At 36.9% G+C, this 12,168-nt stretch overlaps 1 protein-coding gene across 2 annotated transcripts in view; it reads left to right on the top strand.

Annotated features, from left to right (window-relative positions):
* The window catches only part of LOC125225734 (neurogenic protein big brain), a 206,366-nt gene that overhangs the window by 137,419 nt on the left and 56,779 nt on the right, over positions 1 to 12,168 (top strand). The window lies entirely within an intron of this gene.

The raw sequence follows: 12,168 nt of genomic DNA, 5'->3' as shown, positions 1-12,168 counted from the left end.
CCCTGGTCCCTGGTATCTTGCAAATGAAAATATACCAGCAAGCAGCAAATAGGTTTTTTTCTAACGGAACGTAATCTATACGTAAGATAGTTATTGAAGTTTACTTAACCATGCACTAAATTTAATTACGTAATAGATTGTCAAGTGTGTCACAACGTACTATAACTACGTTCTTGCAAATAGAATAAAATAAATCGTTAATTGCCGGCGTATATACCTACCTTAACATTTTCCAGCTCATATGACACCTTCAAATCAGGGGTGAACTGACACTTTCCCTCACTCCATCGTAGCTAACGCCGTGGCTTGCGTGGGCGACGGTCGCGCGATGGTGGCGCGACGGCGATGCGACGCATACGAAATCAAACCTTATCAATATGGAAGTATGAGACGCGACGGCGACGGTCGCGCGACTGTCGCCCACGCAAGACACGGTGTAAGAGTAAGCCCATTTATAGTAAAACGTATTTTTAAAAAATATGACGGATGTTCCAGAGGATGTAGACCTTTTTGTGTCTGATTTGAACACAAAATTATTTTTATTCTTAGGCCACTGGGTACGTAGCCGAATGGCACAAACGCTCACGAAACGAAACGCTCGTAGCTATCTACAGAGCCAGACTACCTTTCGCGGTTTCGTTTTCGTTTCGCGCCACAGAAAGACTACGGCTCCAGGTCACCGTTTACTGACAGGCAGAATGTAGGTTACGCCTGGATACGAGTTTTCATATGTGCTGTTCGTCCTCCATTTTTTCCAGTGATCTAATTTGTCGAGCACGTCCTGCCCCGAATTGCCGTCTGTTGTGTGATGTTCGTGAATAGTGAAATACGGGCTTTTTGCCGCCATACAGTAATCTACGGTTTTCGGGCGAGGGCCAGCGCACAGCAGCACACGGCTTACATTGTTATACATGTACAGTCAGCGATATTAACAGTTTAGCGCTTTTGCATACACACTTCTATGCAAGGCGTATAATTTTCTCTGCAGCTGACTGTACTCTATTTTACTTAAAACGTCGTTTACAATGAGAAATAACTGTTTGATCTTGGAAGTCTACCATCGCTGACGTTTGAAAACTCTCTCTCTCTTGCGGATCCACAGATTGCACAAGTTTCCTTCAAAACATAAATTGTCTTTGGTTATTATTGATGGTTACCGAATACCTTATGTTATGATATGAACCACCATTTGCACGTGCACGAAAATAGTACATTTTTCAGTACAGATGGCCCTCCGAAGTTTCGACCTGACATATAATGAACCACTTCTTGCACCAGTGCGTAAAAAAAACACCATCTGTACTGAACAATGGCTTTAAAGTTTCTTCGACTAGTTTTATTGTACGTTCAATAAGGAGTTTTTATTACAAGTGGCTCTGCAATTTTCATCTTAATGTTCAGTCGAAGTTACAATGGTTATTTCGAAGTCAAAGATAATTCAACTGCTTCGCTGAAAATGGGGAAAATAGAAACCGGTCGTAAAGATTTTTATGAAGATGTTTCCTGGCTGACTATCGTAAAACCATCCAGTTGTAGCCCAATTAAGAGTAATTAAATGTCAATATCAATCTTCTTTTTTGTGTTGTGTGAGTTTTTGAGTGCAAATCCGTGTGGTGACGCTGACGGGTTAAGAATTTCACCATAGCTGGGCACCGTTAATCAAATAGTTAACTTCGTTAATCGTTAATCCGTTACTTAAAAAGTTAACTTCGTTAATCGTTAAAGCGATACATGTTGGTAGATTTAACGGAAGTTAAAGTTAATCGATAATTCGTTAACACGTCATAAAAATAGGACTTCACTGTAGGTATTATGTATTTGTATTTACTTAGTATCCACCAAAAACCATTAAAACCTGTGACGCCAATCGGTAAAAAACCGAAATGTAATAATTACGGTCTCTTCGGGCTTTTACCGCCATTGGTTGGCTAAATCCTAGGTTTTACTTCGGATTGGTAATTATTGGGTCATTCATGCGGTCGCGATCGTGGTGCGTCGGTTCTTCAGATTGAGATTTGAGACGACAATTCGATGCTGTGGGCCACGATAACTTGGTAGAGTAATCTAAGGCCCGCCGGACTCGATGCGTCGGTTGCGCGATTTGTCTGTTATGCCTGATGATTGCACTCTATTCCCAGGTTAGTGATCGATCTAGCACGTCTAATAAGATTTAGAAGATCTCGAATAAGTGATCCAAAGTCGCCAATTGGTCTTTAGACTGTTTATAACCGACGGATCTGCTTTTACCGATAAATACTAGGTTTTGCCGTACGAGTACTACGGGCTTTTACAGTAGCAGTCAGGACGTGATATTCGCGACGCAGCGAGCCGCTTGGGGTGCTGGATTAACGATTAACCGACTCGATGAAATTTAACGGAAGTTAACGAATCCGTTAACATTTTTTAAAGTTAACTTAAAAGTTAATCCGTTAACCGAAATGTTAACTTCGTTAATTAACGATTAACGGATTAACGAGTTAATGCCCAGCTATGAATTTCACCATCCCCTTTCTTCCCGTTGGTCGATTGTGGGATTTGGGTTAAATTGTGGCGTAGGCGAGAGGCTGGCAACCTGTCACTGCAATATCACAATTTCGTTTTATTTTAACCCCCTTATTGCCAAGAGTAGCACTGACCCTTGATTAGTTTAGGGATACAGGGATTGTATGTAATGAAAATATTTACCTAAGTTAAAAAAGTATTATCAGTGCTTGACAGTGACCCAGTCAGTAGATGATAGGTACTTTCAATCTAAAGTCGTCAATAAATGTCAATAATCTATTTAAATCATCCCTTATAAAATTAAGAATAACCACTGTACACTTATGTTGTTAATAATAAATTATTTCAATTTCTATTCTATTAGCGTGTCGAGCACTGGTGCTAAGCTTAGCCTCACTGCGATATTCAATAATTATCTCACCGGAACAGAGATATTAAAAATAGTTTTGGACCATAGTTAAGGGGTTACTGCGGTATTTACAACTACCGTTAAACTGATAATGTTGATAAATCATTTTAATTTCAATAAAAAGTGTTGTATATTTTCTAACATATTTCAATACAATCTACAAGGTTTATCCCGGGTGCGTATCGATCGATATAACTTTTTTTGATATATTTTTAGTCATTATAACGACCATTTGATATAATTATTGAATCATATAACAACAAATAATATACTAACAAATTGTATAATTCTTATTTAATATAATGATCATTTTTTCGAATAACATTTATTATAACATACTTTGCGTATAATGCTTATTTCCGATAATAAATAAATTCTATAACACAAATTCTTTCTAAAGCACAGTTTAAAAAAAAACAATCGTACAATAAATTAGATCCATCATTTACTCTGGTAAGTAGATTACGTTAGAACTGTGACCCCTACACAAAACGCGCTGCTACCAGAAAAATAGGTTAGGTTAGGTTAGAACTGTGACCCTTAAACATATGTACTGCTATCAGAAAAGTAGGTTAGGTTAGGTTAGAACTGCGATCCCTTAAAAAAAGAATAAAATTAATTCATGAAATGTTTTATACTGTTTGCTAGTTATATTATACTAGTCGTATATCAATAGATAGTTATACCATATAACGGTTATTATAAATAAGTGTTATACGAAATAATGATTATACAAAATAAAAGTAGATATTTTGTGGTTATACCAAATGTTAATTATGTCAAATGAGTGATTATATCCTTTAAATATATACGAAATGTTGTTATATCAAATGTTATTATACCAAATAATCCCTACTATACGCGCTTTAAGCGACAGATCTGCCTACCCGTCTGTCGCATGTCGCGTCAGCGCGTCCTTTCACGAGATATAAAGGTTTACCGTCGCCTGCCAAACTGCCGAGGCAAAATTCGTTTCGTACTGAGTTTTAGCGACACATTCCTTTGTTTAACCTAACTATAAAAGTATTGAAGAATCTTTACGTATAATAAAGAGTACTATAATGTACAGTATGGCCACTCCCGTTCCCCACTGAAAGTGCCGCCCACCGCCCACCCCCTCTCGGTTACCACACAGTTACCGCCTGTCACAAACGCGAACAGTCAACCTATCATATCTCACTCATACAAGCATGGTAGGTACGCGTTCACGTTTCAAGTTGAGCTCAAAATTTCCTCTTATTTATCAACGTTCGAATACTGTTTGTATTTTCATCATTTTTATAATGATTAACCCCTTAGATACCGCTACTTCACGACTCCTAAGCATGAACTCTAATAGTTTTCATAACAAGGTTGATTTTATTACCGATATCTTTCGTTTTACTAGAACCCTCGTCGGTTCCGGGTGATAACCCCGGTTTTTATATCGTTTTTATTAATATTGTTTATCCCGTAATTTATTGTTCGACGTAAATCTCATTTCGTGAAACGTATAAAGAATGTACTTGCGGCTAACTTCAAATTTGTTAGGCGCGGCAACTTATCTTCGTTCGTTCGTGGAAAGACGTTTCAGACATTTTATTGTATATTTTGGCTAAGGTGGAGGAAATGCTTTTAATTCATATGGAATTTATAAGTAATTGAGCAATAAGCACCCTTTAATTAACTTTATTTAGGTACATATCCCACCAACACTGTCAGTTTTCAATTCTATGATAATTACATCGACGACACACTGAATGACTCTCATTCGCAATGAATAAGAATAAGTTAGGTACTCACATTTTGTAAGTTAATTAAGTCATCATCTTCCTTTATCCCAGCATTAGTTCTTGAGCTAGCGGGCCGCTTTGACAACTAATCCCAATATTTGGCGTAGGCACTAGTTTTCCGAAAGCAACTGCCATCTGACTTTCCAATCCGAAGAACCCTTCCCTTCTTGCCTTATTGAGATAAGTCCGGTTTCCTCGCGATGTTTTCCTTCACCGAAAATCGACTGGCAGATATTGGGAAAATATCAAGTGTTCCTCAAAATAAAATAAAAATCATTTGTAGTTTCACTTACAGCATTAATTAGCTAGTAAAATATTATTCCTTTATTCATTTAATAAATGGTATTCGAAGGTAAATTGTTTCTCAACAGCTGTTACGAGTATTTCCAATATTCTCGAATGGACGCGACCGAACTGTTTAAATTTAATCGACACTAAGTAAATAGTTTAGGTAAATATATTCTAGCTCTCTGAATAATTAATTTCCCGAGAGGTTACTTTGCATTAAGCAAATAAATCGACTCTGCATCTAGTTAAATATTTAAAGGATCTCTAGCGAAAAGGTAAATTAATCTACCAGACATATGTTGGAGACTACTTCATATGCAACTTTGAGTTTTAAATCTTGGTTTAAAGGATAAAAGTGAGAATAATTCTATGTAATATACACCGTGTAACCCTTACGGGCGATAAATCTCAGACATAGAATTCATTAGTGTTATCATTAATTAAGACGTGTTTTTCAATTACTCTTAAGTCTCAAGTTTCACTCAGCAGCTATGTACTGTAAACATGTTTGCGATGATACAGTCAATGACAACTGCCAACGAGTGGTAACGCGAGTGTATTTGCAGTACATTGCGGGCTGAATTACCTATTTTGTTTGGATAAAATTTTAATTTTAAGTATCAAGTTATCTAATGTCCTTTTCTCACCACCGTTAAGGTATTCTCCCGTATAGGCTTTACACCCTGTATACATATTCGTTTTCCGTTGCGTCAATCCTGAGGAGCACGTTACGGAGGGGGCGTGAGATCTTAGAGGGTTTTTGCCTCTCAAATGTATTATTTTGGGACACAAATCTATTACTTCGCAAGAAAAAGTATACGTGAGTTTACGATTTCATCTACTTTACGCTCTTTTTATGCAAACGTTGGCATGATGTCGCTAGCGAAGCCAAGGCATATTCTGTACCTATACATCTTCAACCGAACGAATTTTCGTCACCATTCATTATCGACATGCTTCGAAACCATCGGGGATCCTTCTTCAGACCTTCATGATCACATTGATCACTCCACCTCAGGGAAAGACCACCGATGGTCCGAAATATGTTGCATGTTACCAAAAGCATGCACCAAATATGAGCATGATTAATCCATACTAATATTATAAATGGGAAAGTGTGTGTGTGTCTGTTTGTTTGTCCGTCTTTCACAGCAACACGGAGCGACGAATTGACGTGATTTTTTAAGTGGAGATAGTTGAAGGGATGGTGAGTGACATAGGCTACTTTTTGTCTCTGTCTAACGCGAGCGAAGCCGCGGGGAAAGCTAGTTTGGTATAAACTTTAATGATAAAAGATAAAAAAAGATAAAAAATATTTTATTGAGTCAATAAAGGTACTTACTTATTCTACTTACAATTTTTTACATTGTTACTATGGTACAAAACCAATGAGCTTTTGAAATGAATCAAAAATTAAGTAAGTAAAATTCTGATACTTCAGAAGAAGATAGCTTACATCAGAAGAAGAATTCATATATTTATTCTCGAAATTTTGTTACTTAGGTACCTAATAAAAGTAAAAAAAGGCTTGCTTCCCCTCAATTTAAGTTTAACATTATAGAAATTGAGGTAGAAAATCGATATTTACGAATAAATACAATATTTAATGAAAATACTGAAAATGCAATAAAACCCCGGCGTTTCTCCGAAACTTAAGCACTCCTATTAAGCCAATTCTCGCTCTCACCAATTAAAGCAATTAATTGAATTGAAAATAAACTCCAGCGCCCAATTTTAGCTTCAGCTTCAGCTCACGAAACGCTCACGAAACTTTATCTATCTCTATCGGCTCGTATTGGCGCGACAGAGCCAGCGGCGTACGTCAATTCTATATTTAAATTCCCCAATTCCCTAATTAAATAAAGGTCAAGTTATGCAAGTTGCTACAAAATAAAATCTAAAAATATGAGCGATGTCTGAATAAAATTGGATTTTTTTTCTGTGAATAGAAAGCAAGTTACTTAACGTAAGTTTTATAACCTAACCACAAAATTTAAATTTTGAAAAAACCCCCGACCGCGACATAGTAGACCGATTTTCATGAAACATGCTAAGAACACTCCTGACTTACTCAGCTTTCAGAAAAAAAAAATTTAAATCCAAATTGGTTCATCCGTTCGGGAGCTACGATGCCACAGACAGACACACACACAAACAAAAAGACAGACAGACAGACACGTCAAACTCAAACTTATAACACCCCGTCGTTTTTGCGTCGGGGGTTAAAAATGGGACATTTTTATGCTCATTGTGCTAGTTTGTGTCCACATACCTACCCTAGACCAGTGTTTGTCCACGCACTGTAACAAAAAATACCAAATTTCAAGTAAATCGGTCCAGTACTTTCGGAGAAATCGGCTGTGACAGAGGGACAGACAGACACACGAGTGATCCTATAAGGGTTCCGGTTTTCCTCTTTGAGGTACGGAACCCTAAAAATATATTTTAATCGGTAATATGGCGTTTTGAAAATATCATAGATATCTTTTTTCTTTAACCGTCCAAGTGCGAGCCAGGCTCGCGTTACGAGGGTTCCGTACCAATACATGGTATAATTTGAACATATGTGGCTCTTAAGTCCAACATACGATTGACTGTAGATTTCTAGTAGGTGTCCCTGTTCTATGGCCCCTTTAAATAAGTCGATCAACTCTTTTAAGTGTAACTTTAAAAAGTATTTACTACTCGAAATCCAACAACAATAGTACTAAGCGTGTAAGCGGCCACATCTATCGCAGTCTCTCTGTTTCTTTTCTTAAAAAATAAGTCTCCGTAGCTAATATACGTGTTCTAATCTGTTCCTGTTTATTTACTCTTTTGCTTCTGTCTCTTTGTTTTAGTTCTCTATGTTCATTACCTACTCTGTTTTTTTCTTGTTTTAGTTTCAAGTTTAGTTTTAATTATGGGTGCCCTGAAAATCAGTGCCGTGTCTCTTAGATACGGTTTACGCTGACCGGCATCCTATTTGGTATAACAGTACCTAATGATTCACATGAATATATGTATCTTGTTATATGCTTTATACCAAATAAATATTTTTTCTTTCTTCTTTCTTTCTAAATGAATGTTTTATCGTTTCAGGTAAGTCGAAACTCTAAGATGGGCTTTTCTGGAGGGTTTTCATCGTTTGCAGAGCTTCAGGTAAATCAGTACGTCTAAGGCAGCGTTCCCACTTAAGCGTCGCGTGTCTCGGGGCGCGCAACGGACGTCTCCGCCACGCCGCCTGAATGTAATTCAAAAAACTTCTCAGTACATTTTGTATAGGAAGGACGTAATCTTACGTCTTGACGCGCCACCGCCACGCCGCCTGGGGCGCGTCTTACGTCCTTCCTATACAAAATGTACTGAGGAGACGTTTTTTGAATTACATTCAGGCTCGCGTTCAACTATAGAATCCTTTCCGTTCCGTTTTTCACCTCAGGACATGCGTCTCTTAGATGTGGCCGGTCCCTAAGATATCATGACCTGACCCATATCGTATTTTCGTATCGTGACTTATTTTTCGTCACATACTCGTAGGTAGTATATTTTAAAAATAGAACTATGACGACAGAATGACTGACAGACTACCTATTTTTATTGTACCAGGCCAATAGAATGACAATTTCAACGATTATTGTCATTGTACAGAGACTGTAGGTTTATTAAACACTAACCTTATACTACACCGTACTTATTCATTCTGCTTACATAGTAAAATACAACATACAAACGAAATATAATTGATACATCGAATGATTTAATCTAGATTTGAAGAAAGTTAATATCTAAGTTTCAGAAACGTTCTCAAAGTAAGCTAGAACTGTCTCTGAAAGAGTTTCCACACTTAATAAATCAGTTGAACAGAATAACATATCATTTTGAGTCCCGAAATGTAACAAAGGTGTTCGCGAGGCGGCGGGTTGACACGAGTGACAGGTGACAGGCGGAAATAGTGTCTCACATCGATACAGGGTAAATAAAGACATTTGGAGACACCCAGTTATTTATAGCATAAACTTTTTATACGAAAGGAATTGACAACGTTTCAAAATTTTCAATGTCCCTAAATCGAAAACCATTTCGAGATATACGCTTGTAGATCACATAAATCATTTTTTTATTTTTTTTTCCGCATTTTTAGTATAAAAAATCTTAAAAATAGTTTAAAGGAGAAGTGACGTCAAATAGCTGATTTAGAGCTGCCACTATATTAAAAAAAATCTTGCAGTTGGGATGTCACTTGAGTTTGACAGTGAAACTTATCACAGTTCGTAGCAAAGATATTAAAAAAATCATGGCTTAGTCTATGATTCGAAGTCATTCACTAGTGGTTGACAATGACACTTGACAGTCAGACATACCGCACTGTTTAAGCTGACTGTTAAAACTTTTTTTTTAGGAATGATTTTGTCGTTTTCTTAGGTGTATGAAACAACACATGTGACGTCACGAAGCTGTGTCTTGACGTTTGTAACTTACGCTCTCTCTGCTCGAAGCAGTAATAAAAAGGGAATTTCTCATTAAAATAGCAGTTTTTGGAAAAATAAAAAAATCTTTGTATCCGTGAAATTGTGTCATTTATTCATAGCCTCATAATGTCATATGAAAAGGATATCGGATCGGTATCTAAAACTTACTTTTCTAGTTTCTTATTTGTGGGTTACTTCAGTTGTCAAAACCTTTAAAATTACTCTCAAGTAGTGATAAAATGTCGACTGTGAACGAAACTAAATTGATATTTATACCATCGACAAGATATAATATCGCAAGCAATTATGGTCGCGCGATAAACGATAAAACATCGGGCCGTCCCTATCGCACTTTCAAATAGGGACGGCCTAATGTTTTATCATTTATCGCGCGCCCTTACTTGCCTGCCAGCTGACTGATAAACTTCATTTTATGTCTATTTAATGTGAATTTTAACGGTAGGGTGCATTAGGGTAATTTCGAAGCACAGAAATGCTCGAGTAATTTTCGAAAGGGGAATCTTGATATGATGGAAATAATGGCGATTTTTATGTGACTTTCGAAAGTACCCCAATGTAATGATGACGTATTAAATTATTATATATATGAAGTGAAAAACTGCATTTGTCAAACTCAAAATCGGGCTTTTTTCTAGTGAAGTTTTCGCAGTGTAAAGTTATGTGAAGTGAAACAACAAGAAAAGCGCAGCAAAGTACCTACTTTTCCGGCGGGCTTGAAAGTTGAGCCGTTGACACCGGGGATGGTGTGCGGTTCAAGTGACAGGCGACAGCGGTGCGCTAAAAAACAGTCTTGTTCTAACATACATAAATATTACATGGTTATTACACATAGATATTACAGAGATTGGTGGGCTATCAATATTTCACGTTTAAAACATGTCATTCAGCTATTATGCGCCTCGTCCACGCCTATATATACAGTGCGTGTGTACAGTCAACCATGGGACCCTAGGCCACTCTGCAACCATGTCAAAATGACAAGCTGTAAGAGATTTCTTACAATGTGATTTATAACGTCCCTATGACATAGTTCTACAGTGGCCTAGGGTTCCAATTGGTTGACTGTACCTACGAGCTACGAGGAATAAAATAATCTTACGGACACTAAAAAGTCAGTATCATTAGTTACTTAGGTAAATGAGGTGTTGCCTTTTTTACTTTGTATAAGACCATTTAATTAGCTAAGATTACTATATTACCTACCTTAGTCACACATAATCACGTTTGATAATGAGTATTTTAAATATTCCGTTAACTTCTCTTATTTATACCACAGAACTAGGTATAGTATACTTACACGTCGCAGAGACAATGAAATAGAAGGCTACCCCACAAGTAAACTAAACAGTAAGATTTAATTAGTTTCCGACAGAGTTTAATATAATAAACTGTTGTGCAGACGCAGTTTTGGTTTAGGCGCAGCTTGCGCTTCTGAGCGGCATTCTGATTTTCAAATCTGTTAACATACATACGGGATTGTAGCTAGGTACCATAGGCGCTGACAAGACGTGTCGACGTTCAATAGTACATATCGTCACTACTTTTAAAAAAAACTTGTATCTTCGTCTGTCAATGAAAAGAAAATTGTAGTAAGTATGTATGGAATGCATATAGACTTACTGCGTTTTAACTTTGAGGAACAGCGTGAGATACGAGATTTTTTAAAAGCAGTGACGATATGACGTCGTGGTGGCGATGCACGCGACCTCGGCGCTGCGTAGGCGTTAATGAGACTTTCTTATGTGTTTTGTGTTTGTTAGGATGTTTTGAATCTGGTTACGCATTGATCCAGAAATTTCCGCGGATTTGCTTTAGCACTATTTATATTTTTTTTATACCAAAGTAAGTATTATATTTATCGATAAGTGCGCATAAAATGACACAGGTATAATGAATTTCGAATTTTAAGAACGCGTCAATCATAAATGTATACATACCTAAGTATGTATTTAAACAAAAATATCAAAACATTAACGAATTTTGATCTCAAGACACCTTCCAAATTGCACTCCAGGCTGCCAAGTTCAGGTTTGGAAACTTGAACCTCTAAAGACGTAAAATAACTTGTTTAATACAGAACACACGACACATACGCCAACTGTAGGCACTGCATTAAACTATAATTCAACCACGATTATATTTTAGACTCGGGGCTTACCAGGCTGTGTTATTTTAGGTGTTTACATTTTGTAATTGAAATCTGACTGAATGAAATTGAAATGAAAATCATTATGGATGACAGGAATTGTCGATGCTATTACGCCTGGCTACATATATTCGGTAGGATTAATAAAAATAAGTTTGCTAGTTGTAGTGAGATATAGTGCGTAAACTTTATTTATCTTATATTAGATACGTTTAAGTCCTTATTCGGTATTCAGCCATAAATTTCGCTGAATACCGAATATTCGGGACTTGTCTAACAATTTATACTCAGACACAGGACAGCTCATCCCAAGATTTGACGTAGGCACTAATTTTACGAAAGCGATTGCCATCTGACCTTCCAACCCGAAGGGTAACTAGACCTTATTGGAATTAGTCCGGTTTCCTCACGATGTTTTCCTTCACCGAAAAGCGACTGACAAATATCAAATGACATTTCGCATAAAAACTTTTAACCCGCGACCTCTAGAATTCTCTAACAATTTATACTATTTGAACTATTTAAACATTAAATGCGTTCTGTCGAATTAACTGGCGAAATTCAAATGATATTATAAAT

This window comes from Leguminivora glycinivorella, chromosome 4 (assembly GCF_023078275.1).
Source record: "Leguminivora glycinivorella isolate SPB_JAAS2020 chromosome 4, LegGlyc_1.1, whole genome shotgun sequence".
NCBI lineage: Eukaryota > Metazoa > Arthropoda > Insecta > Lepidoptera > Tortricidae > Leguminivora > Leguminivora glycinivorella.
Note: the sequence above shows the minus strand (reverse complement) of the source record. Positions and strands in the feature narration are given on the sequence as shown.